This window comes from Olea europaea, chromosome 14 (genome assembly GCF_002742605.1).
Source record: "Olea europaea var. sylvestris chromosome 14, O_europaea_v1, whole genome shotgun sequence".
Classification (NCBI taxonomy): Eukaryota; Viridiplantae; Streptophyta; class Magnoliopsida; order Lamiales; family Oleaceae; genus Olea; species Olea europaea.
In genome coordinates this window covers 2,197,823-2,214,737 of record NC_036250.1, presented here as the reverse complement: position 1 = coordinate 2,214,737, position 16,915 = coordinate 2,197,823, and positions in this window count along the sequence as shown.

Sequence of the window (16,915 nt, the reverse complement as noted above, 5' to 3'; positions counted from 1 at the left end):
GGGCATTGATTCATAATAATACACAATTGAGTTTTGACTCTCTATTTCTTCTCTTATTTTATCTCTTCCATTTAGTTTTATAACACGTTATTAGCATGATAGTCTAATTATTTTATATAACTCAAAATTTTCTTTCAAAAAAAAAAGATCCAATTGCCACTCGTTCTCACCTATCTTCCAGTTCTTGCCCTTGCCATCACAATCTAATCGTTTCTATTATCACTATCTACGTCCATCTACCTTTGCTTGTCGTCAGATTTGATCAAATTTGACATGTTTCCATCCATTGTCGAAAACCAGACCAAAGCAACACCAAGGGTTGACAAGTTTAATGGCCCATACAAACAGAGAGTGCTCTCCTAGAGAAAGAAATAGGGGAAACTTTTCCTTTTAGATAATTATTTTTCTTCCTCATCACAATATTTATAGATGTAAGTGTATATGCATACACGTATGTGTGAGAAATTATTGTTGTGTTATGATTTGGATTTTGAAATAGGACTGGTTTGATACTAAAAATTGTGAGTAGATCTTGATGTGGTTTGAAGTTTTTGTTAATAATTTTAATTTTCAGAATTTAAGCGAAACATCCATCAATATTAGGTCAAAACATGAAAAATACATTTGGGTAATTGATTGTACATGTTTTGAGTTGTTTGACTAGAAAGGGATGAATTTCAATAAAATTGTTTGCACTGTAAGTTTTTTTAATTCATTTGTAATCATTATGCAATTAATTTATGATTTTTATTTGCCACCAAATTTTCATTTTGTAAAATTATGATATAAAAGAATAATCTTTACAGTAATTATTTTAATTAAACACTAATTATTCACTAATCTTAATTAGCTATGTTTTCCCTGATAATATTTAATGCAATTATGACTTTGATTTTACTATAAATACCTTTATATGGACTAATATCATTTGGGTTTAATTAAATCTTGATAAATTTCTTATAATTTATACTAGTTAATTCTTTTTTTTCTATTGAACAAAATTTTAAATTAGAGTTATTGAATGCAAGTAATATAGATCTAGATTACAATAACATATGATCTATAAATATTCTCAAAGAATATTTTGTTGTTATTCTTGGAGTAGTATAACATTATAAATAATATTCTTGGAAAATATTACTTACTCCTGAAGAGCATGAATTATATTTTTTTTAATATTCCAGAAGAATATTATTTGCTCTCGAAGAGCATAAATTATAATTTTCAATATTTCAAAAGAATATTGAAATATCTTTCATGAAAAACATGAATTACAGTATTGATTAATTATTGCCGAAGAAGCAATAGTGAAATATCAAGTACTCTCGAAAAAGTACATCTCTGAAAATATTAATATTTGTTTAGAAAACATACTAAGCACAACATTATTAATTTTAAAAGGGATATTATTGCTCTTGAAGTAGCACACTATTATTTACAGATATTTTAATTAGATTTTACTTGCTCCAGAAAAGCATATTTAAATACGATTTAACGTAAATTATGTGTTTACTTCTAAGAGTAAATTCTTATACAATTTATTATTTCAAATAATAATATATTATTGCTCCTAAAGAGCATAACACTAGAATTCCAATATTTTCAGAGGAATATTGATATTGCTCTTAAAGAAGCCATAATCAAGTAATACTGCTTTTGAAAGAGCACGTGTTTTAAAGATTATATTATGTGTAATTTATAAATTTGTGCTTATCTTTGAAGGAAAACATACAACTTATGTTATGCGGACATCGATCATTATATGATTATATAATATTTAATCACATTCTTCGAAATTAAATAATTGAAGTATATCTTATATTGAATCAAAAGTTCAATTTTGTTTTTATTATTTGGCATGACCAGTTGGACCATCATTGGATTAATAATAATGCGAAATTAAAAATTCTCTAATCAAATGAATTCTTATATATCATTTATTATCTTTATTGAAAATTGATTATTAAAAATCACTAGCTAAAATAGGGATTGAACTCTTTATATTTCTAAAAATTAATTAAGGTGATATATGGGGCTCCATCACCCACCACATCGGTCATCTAAATATTATTTGTATCTAATAGATTTGATACAAATACTAGATGATTGAATAGTGTTCGCAACCTGAAGTTTGCAAAATTATTCCTCAAATTATGAGCATAATTTTTAGATTATATAATCAAGATCGTGTCTTGTTAATGCTAGTGGGCATAATTCTCAACATTTTAATAAGTTTTAATTGAGATGTCAAAAAATGATTTAACACTATCGTTTGTTAAATGCCTCCAATTAATTTAATTGAGAAAGTGTTTTCCATTTTTATTTAGGAAATTCTATTATGCATTATGAAAAAAGCATAGTTCTCCACATTATAATCAGCTTATGATCAGATTGTAATTTCTTCATTTAATTATTTTGATAGTACAATATATGTAAAAATTGAGCACCACAATGCATTGAGATGAAAAATAAAAAATGTTGAGAATAAGTACGTAGTTTGAACTATTATCTCAGATGGGTGATATTTTTTAACGCTGAAAAAAATTGATTGTCAAATTGATTGGATAATTCTCTTAGCATTCAGGGGGAGAGATTAAAAATTTTAAAAATAATGTAAAAATACATCATTTTCTAAATTCTAACAAAATATCATTCGAATCAAAAGTTCAAAAAATAATTTATTTAGATGTATTTACTGATCAAAGAGATAGACAATATTTCACGCACCAGTTTTAAATGCTCTTGCACGAATTGATGTCCTATGATAATAATTTGTTAGCATTATATTTGATATATCTATGGCACGCCTAAAGCGTTCGATTTTAATACAAAAATATCTTCAAATGAAAATGAAGCAATTAATAAAGATGGTCTCATTAAGGAGGCTACACTCTTGATGAGTATTTAGACATAACAAATTATAAAATTAAAAGAGGTTCAGGTACCTGATATGTTGAAACTAGAGATATTTCAATAAGTTATGTCAGTATGGGAAAAAAAAATAGAATCGAGAAGGAAAAGTAAAGTTGTTGACAATGCTTCTACATATGATGTACTGCATCATATTATGAATAGCGAGAAATCGAAATAAATGCGTCAAAATATATTGATCGAAATAATGTTTGGCCAAACAAAAGGGACGCAATCCTAAATTGAATTTACTAGAGAAACATGAAGTTTTTGGACCTGTAGTCCGAAAATCTAAAGGTATATACTTATACAAAAATGAAATGAGAAAAATGAAATCGTAATGTGTAATGCACGCTTTCAATATAGTGAATTTCGCAAAGATCATCATGGATGAAACCACGAGTCTATATAATGTCATCTTGACAATATATGAAATTTAAAATACTTGATAGTCAACTCATCTGGCATGACTATTAATATTACCTTTGTAAAATTTAATATGTATGAAACATAACTCAAATAATACATGTCCGAAAATCATGTTCTCTGATCATTATATTGATTGAACAATCTGGGCGCATGTAATATAATCATCTTAGCGAATATTTGTTGAATGAATGCTATAAAAATGACAATGTCCACTCATGTGTTTTCATAAAGAAAACAAATATTTGATTTAAAATTATGGTTTATGATTTAAATTTAATTGAAACTCTTAAAGAGCTCAATAAAATTGCAAATCATTTGAAATGAAGGATTTGGAAAAAAATTAAATTTTATCTCGAATTGCAGATCGAACATTTCGCAGATGGATTATTTGTTCATCAATCTACGCATGCAGAAAAGTTTTAAAACGTTTTTATATGGATAATCCACATCTATTAGCATCACCTATGATTGTTCGATCACTTGATGTGAAAAATGATCCATTTCGTCCACTTGAAAATGGAGAAAGGGTTCTTGGTCCTGAAATATCATATTTTAATGCAATTGGAATATTAACTTATCTTGCAAATTGCACTCGACCCGACATAGTTTTTTCTATAAATCTACTTGCAAGATATCGTTCTACACCAACTCAAATACATTGGAATGATGTTAAACATATTTTTCGTTACCTAAAGGGTACTATTGATTTGAAATTATTTTATTCTCAAAAGTCGATCTGACCCACATAAAGCTAAATCACAAACATGTTATGTGTTTACACGTGGAGGAACTGCTATATCATGGAGATCTGTGAAACAATTCTTGACAGCTAAATCCTCAAATCATTCTGAAATTATTGCAATCTATAAAGCAGGCCGAGAATGTGTATGGTTGAGAAACATGACCCACCATATCCAACCATCATGCGGGTTAATTTCAATAAAAGATAGTCCAACAATTTTATATAAAGAAAATGCGGCTTGTATTGCACAACTTAAAGGAGGTTATTTCAACGGTGACAGGACGAAACATATTTCTCCAAAATTCTTTCATACACATGAGTTTTAAAAGAATGACGACATCGATATCTAAAAAATTCACTCAAGTGACAACATGTCTGATTTATTTACAAAATATCGTCAACATCTACATTCAAGAAATTGGTTCAAAGAATTAGAATACATCAATTCAAAGATCTTAAATGATTTTCATCAAGGGGAGTAGCTGTACACTTTTTCCTTTAGTCAAGATTTTGTCCCACTAGGTTTCTTAGCAAAAACTAATGAGGCAGCTTTTTCTTTATACTCCAAAATATTGACAATCAACTGTACTCTTTTTTCCTTTGTTTGATTTTTTTTTTCCATTAGATTTTTATTAAACAAGGTTTTTAACAAGGCAATAATTGTGTAAATAATCATCAAAGAGGAATTGTTGTAAAATAATGAGATAATTATTAATGATTATTTAGTGTTATCTTATCTAGTTTAGAAGATCTATGTTATTTCAATTGTAACTCTTATTTTGGACCTTATAAATATAGGACATTCGTTCATAATAATACATAATTGAGTTTTGACTCTCTATATCTTCTCTTATTTTCTCTCTTCCATTTAGCTAACAGTTTCTTTATTATTTTAGTTTCTTATTTTTGTAGGTTTTCTAATAATATATAAATTGACTTGATATGTTGTTTATCTTAATTTTGATAACTCAATAATACGTCTTCTTCTTCTTCTTTGGTTAATTTATCAAATTAATTCGTATTATTTTCAATAAGGTGTGTAGAATTCAGGCTTATGAGCTGATTTATTTCTATCTTTGGAAATACAAGGGCCACGTCCCACATCTCTAAACGACATAACAAGAGATCTAATAAATTATCATTTAGCTCCATGCTAAAATAACATCAAAGACTTTCTACCACCTGCAGTGAGTCATTATAATGTCCTTAATTAGTGTCGTGAACGAAATTGTTTACATTTCTCTCTTCCGATGGTTTGGAGAGATTCTTTGAAGCATACGATATTTTTTTCTCACCATTAAAGAATTTATTTGAATTAGAAAATGATTTTACATCATAAATACAGTACCAGTACACTAACAAAGACTTTAGACCACCAAAACAAACCATCCTTAGACTGGAATATGTCAGTTACCTGTCTTTTGCACTTAAATGAATCAATCAATCTACTACCATGTTCCTTGAATCGTCTTGGTAACTTAACTACTATTTGGTAGAATTTTTATAGATCAGGTTTCGAAAAAAATGATTTTTAGAGAATATATTATTAAAAAAAAAAAGTTACAAGTTCACGTACATTTTTTTTTTTTTTTTGTGAGAATGTGTAATTAAAAATAAGTTTAAGCAAAAATGAATTTTACAAAATGGGGATCGAGCAGAGACATATTATTGCACAAACAAGGCTCGTGCAGGTTGGTAATTTGGCTTATTTCCAAATTCTACAAATATCCCAAGTCCATTGTGTTAAAGAGAGGAGGTAAGGAACACTAGCAACGCAATTATGTTTGTCTCGTAAGTGAACTCGATCGTACTAACATTAAAAAAATTAAAATTTATTTTTTAACTGTTAATTTATCTTATGTTCAGTACTATGTGTTAAACATGAATTTTGTCCGCAGATGAATAAGAATTAGGTGGAATACGGTGTTTTAAATTCTAAGCAGTGGCTGAGCTAGTCGTTGAGTTCCTTTCAAGCTTAGCAAATTTTCTTCAGTTAGATATCTAAGTAGCATGTTGTTGGGCCTCAAAATAGGTGGATTATAGAGTTAAGTCCAACAAATTAGTCTAATAAAAAAGTCCAATGTAATTAAAAATGAGCAACTTACAAAAATACATTTAAAATTATGATCTTTTGAAAAATCATATGAAAAAATTTTTAGAAGCAAAAGATACATTGTACAATTTAATGTCACTAAAATGTGACACAATGTCACTTTTTTTTTCTTTTTTTTTTTATAAAAATCGTGTGTCATTTTAATAAAAAAGTGATATAATGTCACTTTTGAAAGAATGTGATAGAAATTTCAAGGTGGCTAAATAAGTGACAAATTAGAAAGTGACACATTTAAAAAAGCGATAGAAAATAAAAAAAGTGACAGACACTCAAAATTTGACAAAATTTATTAAAAAAAAGTGATAAATTTTTTTTTAAAAAGGTGACAAATACTCAAAAAAATAATAAATAATATTTAACACCATTCAAAACCTTAGAATAAATCAGGCAAATACTAATTATACATTGATGAAGATTTGAGTCCGATGAGGTTTCTAAGAGAGGAAATTGCCGTTGTTGAGGAGGGAGGGTTTTGCAACAATATCACATGAAAGCATTGGAGAAAAAGAGTTTAGATACCATAGTTTCATCGGCTATAAATACCATTACATCTTCTTGAGATGCATAACGGCAATTGAGAGAGCGAGAGAGAGAGAGAGAGAGTTTTCATAAAGATTTAAAACTTTTTCAAAAGAAGAGCAAAATTTATTCCAGCATCAGTAGTGCAACACGATACGTCAAGAACGGAAGCATTTTTCCCAAAGGAAAGGAGCACGTTTCATCAATGATTGTAAAGACAATGGCTCGGGCTGGAAAGAAAGTTGTAGAATCGGCAATCGGTTCTATCAAGAAGCACAACGAGAAGGGAAAGATAAGGGGTTACTGACTTAGGTTTGGGGTTTTTTTCTTTTCTTTTTTTCTTAAGTAATTCAGGATGTATTAATTACTTATTTAAAAATTTTAGTTAGTTTAAAAAGATACTAATCAAATTAGTTATTTTTAAAGCGTACATGGCCTAATTTCCCCATTAAAAAATTCATACCTATAAAAGTTGAAAGTTTGATTTTCAGAAATAATGAAATATTGTTTAAATTGCAAAAATCAATTCATAATTAAACCACGATAATTTATGAAAATACTGAGTTACATATGAGAATAGAGTTGTAGCCGGTGGTTTTATGAGAAGATCGTGACATATATTATTCGTTGATTATGGAACTGAGCAGTCTGTCATTATTTAATATGCTTATCAATTAATAGTAGCACGGAGAAATCAATACTTCATACTCCATGAATACTAAAAAAAAAAATTTGATCACTTATATTGAACCGCTGTGACCATTACATGCCCACACAACATATTTTGTTTTGGGTTATATGAGATAAATATGTTCTTAAAAACATTTTATCAGTGATGATGACAAGAAATCTAAAAATCTATAAATCAAAATGTTTAGTGAGACCATTGTAAAATCCGCACCTCCATTCGACCATGAAAATCTTTATGAAGGGTGTTTCTCACAATATTTGGCAGTGAAGAGATTTCTCTCTATATCTCATTAAAAAGGAAAATTATTGGGTTGAATATATACCATAATTATAGGACATTAGCAGAAAAGAAAAAAAAAAATAAAATCTAATTTTAAAATCCATAAAATTCCTAATATCTGATTTTCGAAAAATATTTAGTGATCACCTGATTTCTCAAAATTAAACATTAGTGATGTGATTTGGGCTAAGATTCCCTTGATCTGGTGTAGCGAGGACTCCTATGCTATTGTGATTAGATTATGAGATTCTTGCATGGGTGGAAAGGGGGAAAAGAGAGCCCCATTAGGACTATAATTTGATGCCTCAATCCAATGTTATAAGTTGTGAATATTGCTGAGTAGAATGTGTCTGTTGTGGGGGGAGTGCATGAAAGAGAACCAACTCAACTCCAAAATAGAGATAAAATTTGAGAGCCACTTAAAAGATTCAGACAACCTACGCAGCTTGATCAAAAGTTGATATCTTAGCATTTCGTGGTCTGATCAACGTGATATTTGGACTATCCATTCAGAAATCATTATTTTTCAAATCCAACGTGTGAGAATATGGTTCTCTTAACTCCATTTCTTCAGATTTTTGTGGACCATTGGATGAAGATCGACGGTCAGGATTTAATCTTGGGGGAGATGTTTTTGACTTGATGGTATTGATGGTGACACAATAAGGCGCCCCACGTTTTTTTGGCAGAAGGATGGGTCTTTCCTTTTCTTCCCTTCTTAAGTCGACTCCCTCTCCTTTCTCTATGGTCTCTCAGTTTTAGCTTGAAGGTGGTGGGTTCTTTGCTGGGTTTTTCTCTCTCTCTCTTGGAAGGTGATTTACAAGTCATGGAGGGCTGTTCCTGAGCCTAAATCTGCCATAAGGGAAGGAGGAGAAGAAGCTGCTGAAAGGAGGAAGCAGAAGCTGTCCAGATTCGGCCAAAGACAGGTTGTATCTTTCCACCCTTTTTTCATTGTTTTGCCTTAGAATTTCTTCTATTGTTTGATGTTTTGGTTGATTGAACTCCTAGGATCCCCAACAAACTGGTATCAGAGCTAGGAGGAGTGAAATCTGTCCAAAAAAATCGATCAAAACCGGCAAGGAAATCGCTACTCCATTTTCTGACCGAATCTGAAAAATTCAAATTCCGGCCAAACTATTGACTTTCCGGCGAAATGGAACCTGGACCCATAACCAACAGACTGAGGCGCTCCTTGTGGTGGGGCGCATGACCGGTGGCGACGGCTCCGGCGGTAGCGCGTGGCGGACCTCCGGCGAGCTTTTTCGGGCAGTTTACTTATTTTGACGTCCTGAATGCACTGATATCGTTTGTTTTCTGTTTCAAGTTTTACAGAAAAATTTGGACGATTTTGCCCCTGGCTTGACGTCTACCGCAATTAAGTTCAGAAACTTGGTGGTATATTTACTGTTTTTCAACAGTAGTTTGGTAAGATTACTCCAAACTCTCCGTTAGGTTAGGTTTGGTATTCTTACTAATTTATGCATGGTTATTGCTTGGTTGCTTATTTATGAATTCTGTTGATTGAATTCTTGTGATTAATTTGTAACCTGGAAGCATATTTACCTGCTTTATATACCTGTGTTTCGTGAACGGATTATTTCACTGTTATGCTTCATTTCTAAAAATTATTTTTTAACTCGGCACTCAGTTATATATTGATCATCTGGAAAAGAATTTTTCAAAAAACCTTTTCTGTTGTGTCCACGAGTATAGGCCACTCTTTTATAGAATCTATAATGGGTTCGAGGGTCGAATTATCGCAATTCGATGGAAAGGGGGATTACTCGATATGGAAACAGAAAATGAGGGTCATTTTGGTCCAACAGAGAGTTGCTAAAGCTCTTGATGATCCCGCTACATTTTCTGATGAGTTAAAAGCTAAACCAACTGAAATTGCTTACAGTTATATAATTTTGCATCTATCTGACAACATTGTGAGACAAGTTGATAGTGCTAAAACTGCTAAAGCTTTGTGGATTGCTTTAAATGCCCTGTTTTTAACTAAAACTTTACCTAACAAAATATACCTGTTGGAGAATTTGTTTAGTTTTATGATGGACCCGGGGAAGGATGTCGAGGGAAAGTTGAGTGACTTTAGCATAATTGTTAAGAGTCTAGCTCATAATGATAAAATATTTGGTGATGAGGATTTAGCTGTCATATTGCTAAACTCTTTGCCCAAATCTTACAGAGAAATGAAAAATGCCATAAAATATGGTAGGGACACTCTCACTCAAGCTATTGTTTCTGATGCTTTAAAATCAAGAGAACTTGAATTAAAAAAAGAGAACAGAATTCATTCTCGTGAAGAGAGTCTATTTGTTAGGGGAAGATCTGAAAAGAAAGAATTTAACTTCCATAACAAGAAGGGGAGAGGAAAATCTAAAATGAGATCCAAATCTAAAGATAAAAGCGTTAAGAAATGTTATCACTGTGGAAAGTTAGGACATTTCAAGAAAGACTGCTTTGACTGGAAAAGGAAACAAAAAGACCCGAACAATTCTAATGTTGATAATGCTGCTATTACTTCTGAATTTAATAGTTTGCATGTCATGAATGTGTCTGAAGAAGAATTTGACAAAAATTGGATTCTTGACACAGGGTGCACTTTCCATATGTGCCCTGATAGGTCTTGGTTTTATAACTATAGGGAGACTGAACCTAGGAAGATCTACATGGGAGACAATAATTCTCAAAATGTGATTGGAGTTGGTGACATAGCCATCAGGATGTACGATGGGGCCGTCACGCAACTTAAAAATGTTAGATATGTCCCAAATTAAAAAAAGGAACCTCATTTCCTTATGTTCTCTTGAAGATAAGGGATATGCCTTCAAGTCTTGTAACAAGATTTTGAAAATTATGAAGGGTTCTCTTATAGTTATGAAGGGGCCCAAGAGGAACATGCTGTACTATCTTGAGGGTAGAACTGAAATACCATTTGATTCTAGCCTTCTTACTGTGAGTAAAGACAAAACTGAACTTTGGCATAACAGAATGGGTCACATTGGGTTTAAAGGTCTAAAATCTTTAAGTAATCAGAAATTACTTGGAAAAGATGACATTGAAACTATGGAATTCTGTGAAACTTGTGTTTTGGGTAAGTCTCATAAGGTGAGCTTTGAAGCTAGCTCTCATAGGACCAGCAGACCATTGGACTATGTCCATGCTGATCTATGGGGCCCGGAGAAGCACTCCACATTTGGTGGGAGCAAGTACTTCTTGTCCTTAGTGGATGATTACTCAAGAAAGGTTTGGATTTATCCTTTGAAGGCTAAGTCGAAAACTTTTGGGAAATTCAGGATTTGGTTAAAGTCTGTTGAGAATCAGTTAGACAAGAAACTTAAAACGTTAAGAACTGATAATGAGCTTGAATTCTGTAATAGCGAATTTGACAACTTCTGTAAGCAGAAAGGTATAACAAGACACAGAACTGTTAAATACACACCTGAACAAAATGGGGTCGCTGAAAGAATGAACAGGACCATAATGAACAAAGTTAGGTGTATGTTGATTAGCTCTGGCCTTGCGAAAGGTTTTTGGGCTGAAGCTGCAAGTATTGCAGCTTATCTAATTAATAGGTTTCCGTCCAGCAGTATAGGGTTTAAGACCCCACAGGAGTTGTGGACGAGAGAGCCTCCAAATCTAGAACACTTGAGGGTGTTTGGATGTGCTGCATATGCACACCAATTTGAAGGGAAACTTGAGCCGAGGGCTGTCAAGTGTGTAATGTTAGGGTATCCCGAGGTGTGAAGGGCTATAGGTTATGGGTTTTAGGGGTCCAAGGCATTAAGATTATTAACAGCAGGAATTTAGTCTTTAATGAATCTGAGATGCCATGTCTAAAACAGAAAATCGAAGAGACTAACAAATCTGAAACTGAGAAGAGTATTCAGACTAAGGTGAAGCTAATTAGGCTAAATTCACCTACACCTGGGAATGACGAAAATGACCCTATAGATTATGAAAATGAAAATGAAATTGAAATTGAAATTGAACCTGAACCTGAAGAGGTGACTGAACTTCAAGATAACATTGAACTAGTTGAAGTTGAATATTTTAATGATCAGCCACCTAATCAAGATTATCAGCTTACTAGGGATCGGGGGAGGAGGCAGATCAGGCCAAATCCTAGACATGAATCCCTAAACTTGACTGATTTTGCCTTGGTTTCAGGAGAAGCCCTTGAACAGATAGAACCTGCTAGTTATGAAGAAGCTGTTAATGAAAAATGTTCTGAAAATTGGCTAGAAGAAGCTGTTAATGGAAAATGTTCTGAAAATTGGCTAAAAACTATGCGGGAAGAAATGGAATCTCTAATGGAGAATAAAACTTGGAAGTTAGTTAACAAACCTAAGGATCATAGGATAGTTCAATGTAAGTGGATTTACAAATTGAAAGAAGGAAATAATCCTAGTGATCCTCCTAGGTATAAGGCCAGATTAGTGGCGAAAGGGTTCACTCAAAAGGAGGGGGTTGATTACAATGAGATATTCTCTCATGTGATAAAGTACAAAACAATCAGACTGGTTCTTGCATTGGTTGTTCAGTACAACTGGGAACTGGAACAACTAGATGTCAAGACTGCTTTCCTACATGGGGAATTGGAAGAGGATATTTACATGAGTCAGCTTTAAGGTTTTGAGGTGAAAGGTAAAACAAACTGTGTGTGCAAATTAGAAAGATCTCTGTATGGGCTTAAACAAAGTCCTAGACAGTGGTACATAAGGTTCGATACCTATGTTCTGAAGATAGGTTTTAAAAGGAGTGAATATGATGCATGCCTGTACTATAATGATAGTAAGGAGGGCTGTGAGGTCTACTTGTTGCTGTATGTAGATGACATGCTTCTAGCAAGTTCAAGTAAGACTGAAATCACTAAGATGAAGAACCTTTTAAAATCAGAATTTGATATAAAAGATTTGGGGAGTGCTAAGAAGATTTTGGGGATGGTTATAAAGAGAGATAGGGCTGAAAATAGACTAGTCATTTCCCAAGTATGCTATAAGTTTTTTGAGCAGATTTATGTCAAACCCAGGAAAGCCTCATTGGGCAGGTTTGAAATGGTTGTTAAGGTACATTGTTGGTACATTAAATCTGGGTCTAGTGTATGAAAAGAGATCTGAAAAACTTGCTCTAAAGGGGTATGTAGACTCTGATTTTGCTGGTGACAAGGATAGCAGAAAGTCTACCACAGCGTACTTTTTTACACTTGGTGACAATTGTATAACATGGAAGTCACAGCTGCAGCCTTTAGTTACTTTGTCAAGTACTGAGGCAGAGTATGTTGCCATAACCGAGGCGGTTAAAGAATGTACTTGGTTAAAAGGAATTTTAAAAGAATTGAACTTCATGCATGATACACCTGTTATGTTTACTGATAGTCAAAGTGCTTTATTGCTTTGTAAAAATCCTGTTTACCATGAAAGAACTAAACATATTGAGGTAAAGTATCATTTTATTCGTGAGAAACTGTCTCAAGGTGAAGTTAATCTTGTTAAAATTCACACTGATAGGAATCCCTCTGATATGAGAACAAAAATTCTACCTGCAGGTAAATTTAAATTGTGCTTATCTTTATTACATATTGACACTGGTTAATTTTTCTTGTAGGTAGTGGGCGATGATGATGAACAGTTCTTCCATGTGCAAATTCGCAACCAAGAGATAGTGTTATGAGAACCAAGGTGAAGAATGTGAGAATATGGTTCTCTTAACTCCATTTATTCAGATTTTTGTGGACCATTGGATGAAGATCGATGGCCGGGATTTAATCTTGGGGGAGATGTTTTTGACTTGATGGTATTGATGGTGACACAATAAGGTGCCCCACGTTTTTTTGGCAGAGGGATGGGTCTTTCCTTTTCTTCCCTTCTTAAGTCGACTCCCTCTCCTTTCTCTATGGTCTCTGGGTTTTAGCTTGAAGGTGGTGGGTTCTTTGCCGGGTTTTTCTCTCTCTCTCTCTCGGAAGGTGATTTGCAAGTCATGGAGGGCTATTCCTGAGTCTAAATCTGCCATAAGGGAAGGAGGAGAAGAAGCTGCTGTCCAGATTCGGCCAAAGACAGGTTGTATCTTTCCACCCTTTTTTTATTGTTTTGCCTTAAAATTTCTTCTATTGTTTGATGTTTTGGTTGATTGAACTCCTAGGATCCCCAACACAATGCATAAGATCAAGATTTAATCGTTCATTCGTGAGGAATCTTTGTCTAGATACTGGAGATTAATAGTGAGATATTCTCTTTGTTATGTTTGAGATAGCTGTGCATAGGTAAATTTTTGTTATTGCTTTTGAGGATTCCATCTTTGATGATGCCACTTTGTCAATGAAAATATTATTGTTGGTTGTATCCCATTAGTGCCATAATGGAAGAAAAAATTTATTAGATTTGGTTTTGTGATCTTAGGCAAATTATTTAATCACGCTAATTTTGACATTTTTTCTAATTTTTTGCCTCACAATTATTGATTTTATTATTGCGCCTATTTAATTACACCAAAATTAAAAAAAGAATAGTGTGCGTGTATATATATATCGAAAATGATCTTTTAAATATCGATGTTTAGTTTATGTTAAGTATCGATGACATGATACGCAATTTAATTAAGCAAAGCACCGGTACTTAGTGTGTGTATATATATATATACACCTCTGATCTTTTTGTTGAAAAGTCTTGAAATTGGGCTTCAGTTAGAGTCCAAGTGTTACAAGGAAACAAGAAATTCAAAGTCAAGTTTACACTGATTAAGACAACAAAAAGAAACTTATCAGAATTTTCTATTGACTTGAATAACGACACAGATTATTACAGGTTGAACCATGAATGACAAAAAATTATTAGGTGAAAATATTAATTTCCATTGATTTTATGAATGCAGCATCTATTGACTGAGGGGAGAACCCGATTACAACTAATACTCATCCATCATCCTTCAGGTCAATAGATAGATGTTTACTCAGTTCAGTGGCTGACTGATTTTGAAATAATATATAAAGAAATTTGGACTAAATATATGGACACAATGTTGAATCTCCTATCTAAAAATTTAAACAGAACACTGATGAACAATAACTTGAATATTATTTTGAACACAAAGGCCACATTCATATTTTCAGTCCAAAGCACTGCACCAGCTTGATTTTTTACAATTACTTAGGATGGCAACAAGATCCAAATACAAGTGTTTATAGCTTAATAATTTGATATTACATTAAATCACTTTATCTACAAGTTTAAACTTTATATACTTCAGGATTATTCTTTAATCCCGTCGTGCAACTCGAATTTATTTCTTCATCAAAAGCTGCAAATATTAAATTATTGTAGATGATGAGGCCCATGTGCAATTATTAAAATTAAGACACGTACAAAATATATATATATAAATGGTTGATGATGGAACTTGAACCCAAATCTTTGCTAACTCTAATAATGTACTCCGGATTATCTTTCATCAAATTTCTGACACGTGACAATTATTATACATAGGTGATGGCTAAATTTGATCAGAGGACCTTTGTCTACATTGATATCAAAATAAAATACCCAATCTTAGAACTTAAGATGTTAAAGAATGACCAAATTTATTATTTCTTCGACCGTGTAAATTAAAATCTTACCCCGTCGAGGGTCACCTTGTCTAAAACTCGTTCCTGGATGATATCTTCCATGGTTGAGATTTCATATGTCTTCTTTCATTTCTCTATTTTGGAGAAAAAACAATTGTATCACTCACCGGGGCATACTGTTGACAAGAGAGTTTATATCACGACAAGAAAACTTGACAAAATTAATTAAAACACTCCTAATGTTTAACCAAATGACAAAAGGTTGTGCCGAGTCCAATATTTTCTATTTGATGATTATAATATTTTGTATGAATTTTAAATATCAAGTTGCAGTCTTCTCTTCTGGTAGACTGCTCGTGTTGTTTGGCAATCTTCAATACAATGAAAGTCATTACACGCAACCGTATCAAACTTTTCAAACATAATAGCTAATCTTGTTATTCTATTCATGGTTTGGTTGTAATTTTCGTTTCTCAAATAAGAATCGAAATTTTAAATTTAAATAGATATAATTATATATTCTCTTTAATGACTTACCATTTTAAATGAGATTGATAAATATGCATATAAATTATATAAATCAATTTTTTTCTCACCATTTATTTTAGAAAATTGCAGATATCAATTGTTTGATAGAGAACTATCTACGCTAGATGTGAGAAAAAGTGTTAGATTAAATTTGAATAATAATCGGGTTCCCTCTCCTAAAACTTGTTTCAATATACAATTAGATATACATGAGATTAAACTTAATTATTAGCAAAAATGACCATGAATCATATCAATGTAAAGTTTGGTTTCAGACTTATAAAATTACAGTCCTGCAACCTGCATTAGAGCAGGGTAAAATGTCACATCACTTCCATTTAAAACATAAAGGAAGAACCCTGTTACACTTATAACAGTCTGTTTTACAAATCGAAACAGACCCCTGCTAGAATACTCACAGTCGCAAGTTTCTGTGTATGAGATTAAACTTAATTATTAGCAAAAATGACCATGAATCATATCAATGTAAAGTTTGGTTTCAGACTTATAAAATTACAGTCCTGCAACCTGCATTAGAGCAGGGTAAAATGTCACATCACTTCCATTTAAAACATAAAGGAAGAACCCTGTTACACTTATAACAGTCTGTTTTACAAATCAAAACAGACCCCTGCTAGAATACTCACAGTCGCAATTTTCTGTGTTTTTTTTTTTCTTTTTTTCATGTGGGATCGACCCCTACAGTGAGGGGTCGGTAAGTCCCCTATAAGAAATTGCTCCTTAAAGGAATGGTTGTGAATTGGGAGCCATTATTTTGTAGATCAACAAAAAATAATGCATAGGAATATTTTTTTAAGGAATTCTTTAAAAGAAATATTGGTGGGATCGCAAAATATGTGAATAAGTTGCTTTAAATGTGATTGAAAGTAAAATTTAATTTTGACAAAAGTAGTAAAAATAACTACTGGTTTCCTAAAATTGTTTCCCAGACAACTTGAGACGGAACATTTAGTTTCCTTTCATCTTTTAGGTGTTGTATTTATTGAGAATTTTTATTAAACGTGGACCCCACCTTGACACTTTGAAAGGGCAATTGATGGTTGCAAATACGCTACAATAAATGATAGTCCAACTAGAATCTTTTCCTCCATTTCTCTATAAATTCTACTACTTCCT